Source organism: Notothenia rossii (genome assembly GCF_949606895.1).
Source record: "Notothenia rossii genome assembly, chromosome: 3".
Classification (NCBI taxonomy): Eukaryota; Metazoa; Chordata; class Actinopteri; order Perciformes; family Nototheniidae; genus Notothenia; species Notothenia rossii.
This window is the reverse complement of record NC_136901.1, coordinates 50,949,433-50,955,432: the sequence shown is the minus strand read 5'-3', so window position 1 is coordinate 50,955,432 and position 6,000 is coordinate 50,949,433. Positions and strand designations below refer to the sequence as shown.

Genomic DNA, 6,000 nt, shown 5'->3' with positions numbered 1-6,000 from the left:
GATACCCTCTTCACGGGGGCCAAAAACTCGGCCAGCGTTGGATGGAGGTAAGGCACAATATACCAATTGTATCATTCTTACTCTTATCAATTATCCCTCATTCTATAAAAACCCCTCCCAAGAAAACAACAATTAAATGCAGCAATACCCAATGTTCTTCATTGTATTTTTCTGTAGGAGTGATTTCTCAGCCTTTTGAGCATTAAGTAAATGTTTTATTAATTATTTGTGTGTGTCTTGCAGTGTCAGTTTTCCCAATTTAGCATTTTTGAGTTATTGTTATTGATAATAGTTCATTTCTTCTTCTATTATATCTGTGAGTAGGAAGATTTTGGAAGAAATGGGCCTGCAGGGGAAGGTGACTCCACTGCAAGCGAAGAAAAAGTGGGACAACCTTAAGAAGTATAAAGTGTGTGTGTGTGTGTGTGTGTGTGTGTGTGTGTGTGTGTGTGTGTGTGTGTGTGTGTGTGTGTGTGTGTGTGTGTGTGTGTGACATTAATAAACACATTTGCCGACATTAGTTTAGCAGCTGCTGTTATTTTACTGTCATGATTGTTTTACTCTGCCTTAGGATTGCAAGTACCCAGGGTCAGGAGAGGGAGTCAGTGGGAAATCCACCGTTGCATCTTGGCCATGGTTTGTCCTAATGGATGAGGTATTAGGACAGAGACCCTCCATCACACCTCCTGTCCTAATTTCCTCCATCCCAGAGGACACACCACGGCCGCTCCAGAGCTACTTCTCTCCACTGTCCACCGAATTGTCCATTACGTGGGTTTGCAAGGTGGATGCAATCGAGGGCTGCCATGTCACTAACATGTTTTCAGAAACAGAGAATAACAAAAGATGAATAAAGACACATTTGCTCAATGATTTTCACCATAACAAATGTCTCTGCTCTACAATTGTTTTACATACCTTATATGTATTGGTGGTCCATGTGAACCTCCTCCAGGGCAGACACCTCTGCACACAGTTGGTCCCGCCAAGGGGCACCACTGACTGCCTCCACATCTTCCCCCTCATCCTCCGCCACGTCCTCAACAATAAATGCATCGGGGGCTATGATGTCACCGGATGTCAAGTGGCAATATGTTATAACCCCGGAAAATAAGTCATGTTACAGATGTAGCACTCCAGATAGGAATCCAATGGGTGTGTCCCAGCCAAAAACCCAGCGGATCCCAGTGGCTGGGGGTGTTGCCAAATTGCTAGAGGGCGTTGCCAAATTTCCCCATTTGTTCAATTACAGGATTTAACCATGAGATGGTGTTCAACCCCTAATTTGGGGAAAATATCAAACAAGGAAACAGAAGTTTTTAGCTTGCTTCAAGGTCCAATGTATTATGCCAACCAACAACATGGTACACATAGCACTCTGTATAATACAAAACATCGATTCTTGACATAAAACAACTACTAACAATGCACATACTGCAAACATATATCCAATTTAACACACAAAATGTCCTTCTTGGAGCTAAACTGCACCATCATAGCTAGCGGCGCTAGAATAGCTAACGGCGCTAGCAAAGCTAGCATACACAGCTACAACAATTACAGAACCCAGAAAAACCCTCCAAAAATACCCTCTAACAACTATCACGCCAACAGTCTGCTTTTCACATTAATATTACACACAGACAATCTACATATATAACATTTATCACGGATGAACTCACCTAATTTGGGGAAAATATCAGACAAAGAAACAGAAGTTTTTAGCTTGCTTCAAGGTCCAATGTATTATGCACCTGTGGCAAGCTACAAGCGCCCTCTGCTGGACAGACCCGGAAGGTCATCAACCATGACTTGTCATATCTATTAAACACTCCCCTTCAAAACAGATGTCGTCCCGACATTATAATCCACAATATTAGGCCTTCATGTCAGCAACATCTATACACATTTATTAAGCACATACTGCGCTCACTGCTCAGTTTGGCAAAAGTGTACACACTCAATTTATACATTTAAGCCCTTGGCTTAGTAGAAAGTCCATCATTGTGTGTGGTGTATATGGTTGTGTCTAACAAGCTTTCCTTCCTCAGTCCATAGGTGTCTGAAGTGTATATGTGTGTATGTGATCACTCTACACCAGGGGTTCCCAAAGTGTGAGGCGCGCCTCCCCTTGGAAAACAGAGCATTTTATGACATTTTCTCTTACTGGACCTCTTTCAAATGCAATTGAATACCCCTGCATTATAGCAAGAACAGCAACAATAATAATAATAATAATAATAATAATAATAACGAGTTGCTTGGGCTCGCGCGGCCTATCAGCCGTCATGATTTCACTTCCATCGTCGTCCTGATGTGGTTGTTCTGTGTCCCTACTTGTTTTAGTTGTAATTTCTCTTTTTGACTTTGCAGGTTGTAGCTGTATCTCTAAGGGCAGATGGTCACATGGCAACAGGAGATTACGGTGTAGTGTCCGGCTTCCTCTACCCTTCCCTTGCTGCGGCAGAACTTCATAGATGGGCATGTCTTTCCCAACCTGACGGATGACTTTGCGGATACAATCTTCCCAGTGGCTTCGCAGTTTACCTGTTCCCTCTCTGGGTGTCAGATTCCTGACGAGGACACGATCACCCTCGTGTAGTACAGAACTCCTTACTTAGCTGTCGTAGTTTCTCTTGCTCCTCTCAGCACATTTCTTTGCATTTTCTGCTGTGATCTCATATGCCTCTTGCATCTGTTGTTTCCATTTCCTCATATACTCTTGATGGTCTGCATTTCCTGTCTCAGGGGTCAAGCCAAACAATAAGTCAACAGGCAGTCTTGGTGACCTCCCAAACAGGAGATAGAATGGGGAGAAGCCTGTAACATCACAGCGAGTGCTGTTGTATGTTGCTTAGCGATCCATACAGTTCCTACTAATCATCTCTCTAAGTTACAAGGATGACCTTATTTTATCAACCTCAAACAGAAGCCGTTTGTTGTACAGTATTATCCCACTTAACGCTTAACACTTGTCTATTTCGTTTTAACCTTTATAAATATAGTCTATGATTTTAACTTGGAGGCTACTATTAGCATCGTTAGCACCGATGTAGCTACCACTCGCTTACACGCTAAGCCAAGCCTTAACATTAATTACGTAGCTGATTAAAATCATTAACACGTAAATAAGTACTCAAATTTCACTTGCCGCAAAACTACATTCATGCACCTTCTGTTTCAACAGAAGCCGACTACTCTTCTGCCGGGGGTCCTGCCAACCCTGTGTCCTGTGCCGTTGGAGGTTCCGCTGGGGGTCCTGCCAGCTCCATGTCCAGTCCCGTTGGAGGTCCCGCCGACTACTCTCCTGTCGGGGGTCCTGCCAATCCTGTGTCCTGTTCCTCTGGGGGTCCCGCCGTCAACTCTTCTGTCGGGGGTCCTGCCAACCCCTTGTCCTGTTTCGTTGGAGGCCCAGCCATCACCTGTCTTGCCGGTGGTCCTGCCCACTCCTGGTCCTCTTCCATCGGGGATCCTGCCGAAGCCTGTCCCACCGGCTCCGTTTCCTGTTCGGCCACCACCGGGTCCTGCCCGGCCTCCGGAGCTGTCTGGTCTTCGCCCTCGAGCCCAGCCCCCTGAGAGCCGCGGTCTTCGCCCTCGAGCCCGGCACCCTGAGAGCCGCGGTCTTCGCCCTCGAGCCCGGCCTCCTGACTCTTCCTGCCGCGGTCCTCGCCCTCGGGCCTGGCCCCCTGACTCTTCCTGCCACTGCCTTCGCCCTCTTGCTCGGCCCCCTGAGTTCTCCCGATGTGGCCTTCGCCCCACCTTGGACTCTGCCTTGCCCCCGGGCCGTCCACCCAAGTCCCCCACCTTGGACTCTGCCTTGCCCCCCGGCCGTCCGCCCGAGTCCCCCTTCTCGGCTTCTGCCTTGCCCCCGGGCCGTCCACCCGAGATCCCTTCCGGGTCCTCCGCTGTCAGCCCAAAACCCGTCCTCCAGACCCCCTCCACCCACCCTGGTGGCCCTAGTGTTAACATCTCCTTGTAAGGAGGTGGGGCGAACCAGACGGAGTCAACGGCTGCTGACTCTTTGCCTAGGGTCCGCCCAGGAATGAAGCCACCAATTAGATATATGAAGGCAGAAGCAACCGGCACAACTCCTCCCAAAGAATCTGTATGTAAACTGTCCCAATATTCATACTCGGCTCTCTCTTCTGACTGACTGTCCTGATACGTATATCACACGGTAGTAGAATTGAGCCCATAGTACTCTGTATTTTGTACTATTGCTTTTACCATTAAATCAGCTCATTGCTTTTCTCATACCTCGGTGTTCGAGTCCTTTCCTTGAAAAGACTACTCATCAAAGATCGGCGCGGAGCAGAGTCGAACCTTCAACCACGCCACTGGGTGGTGCTCCAACAGAAGGCGGAGCTTTTTGATTAAAGATTTGAAAATATTGTTGCTTGGTTTAAAAGTAGCACAATTCATGATGTCAAACCTTGGGAAGTATCTAGATATCCCTGCCCTAATGCCAAAGTAACTGGCAACTGAATATGTTTTGCCGCTTGATGTCTATGTTTGGACCACAGCGTAAAAAGGAGGGTTTCTGCCCTGTTTCTGCTCCGCTGTTTTCTTGTCGCTCTTGTCTTGTCAGTTCGTAAACGGCCAAACTGTATACAGTTCAATCGAACGGACTTCTTTGTGCAGATGTGAGCGTCCTTAACAACGGTCAATAAATCCTTGACTGCGGTCTGTCTGTTCTGGATTAACAACGTGTCACGTGTTCTGAATTGACCAATCAAAATCGAGAATTCAACTAAGCCATGTAATAATGAGCTTTAAAAATATGTGATAACCACTCTCTTCCTCTCCCTCTCCTGACAGGCCGTCAGTGTCACTCATGTAGCTGGCTGTACTTCAGTTGTGATTTTGCGCTTTTATACATATTTCTTTTTTAAAACTTCAATTTCAGGGGTGGCAAGTCTTAGGCGGCTGGTTTCTCAGAACCTCACAGAGCACACAGAACTGAAGGAACACAGGCTTAACCAAAAATACTATCCACTGTCTTTATTTTTTTTTCTGAGGATAGGTTTGAAAGAGACAGATTTAAATTTACAAAGGGAGTTGAAGCAACATTTGAAAGAAATCCTACATAAATTACAAAAGTACACAACTAGCAAGATATATATATACTGTAGTATATACTAGACTGAAATAACTAAAATGAATGCTTGTTGTGGAGAGGGGCACTATGTCCAGCGTCCATTCCTCGGGGTAGGAGTTAGTGTGTGAGTGTGTGTGTGTGTGTGTGTGTGTGTGTGTGTGTGTGTGTGTGTGTGTGTGTGTGTGTGTGTGTGTGTGTGTGTGTGTGTGTGTGTGTGTGTGTGTGTGTGTGTGTGTGTGTGTGTGTGTGTGTGTGTGTGTGTGTGTAGTTTCTTGCATTTAAATAACTTTTTCGATGTGTTCCAGTCAGGCTTTCGTCCAAACCACAACACTGAGACTGCTCTTGTAAAGGTCTTCAATGACATCCACTTAAACACAGACAGTGGCAGAACTTCAGTGTTAGTATTATTATATCTCAGTGCTGCGTTTGACACTGTTGACCACAACATAGTACTCGACCGACTAGAAAACTGGGTGGGACTTTCGTAAACAGTTCTAAATTGGTTTGAATCCTAGTTAAAGGACAGAAAAAACGTTGTTTCTATAGGTACATTTACACATCTGAGTTAACAAATATGACATGTGGGGTACCTCAAGGCTCCATCTTGGGGCCTCTTCTCTTTAACGTCTACATGCTACCACTGGCTCAGATAATGAAGAATAACAAAATAAGTTACCATAGCTATGCGGATGACACACACATTTACGTAACAATTTCACCAGGAGACTATGCTCCAATTCAAACACCGAGTAAGTGCATTGAACAAATCAATGACTGGAGGTAATGGTTTTTGGAGCCAAGGCGGAACGTATAAAAGTTAGCGCTGAGCTTCAGTCTGCAATGTTCAAAACAACAGATGGAGCCAGAAATATAGGTGTAGTCATGGACTCTGACCTGAGTTT

General features: G+C 45.7%; 1 long non-coding RNA gene across 1 annotated transcript; it reads right to left on the bottom strand.

Annotated features, from left to right (window-relative positions):
* Positions 1-517: 517 nt before the first annotated feature.
* On the bottom strand, positions 518-1,491 carry LOC307033833. The gene is made up of 2 exons (XR_013806673.1): positions 919-1,491; positions 518-812 (listed from the first exon to the last, which is right to left on the bottom strand). It is a non-coding gene; the product is annotated as an uncharacterized lncRNA (long non-coding RNA).
* Between the last annotated feature and the right edge of the window lie 4,509 nt (positions 1,492-6,000).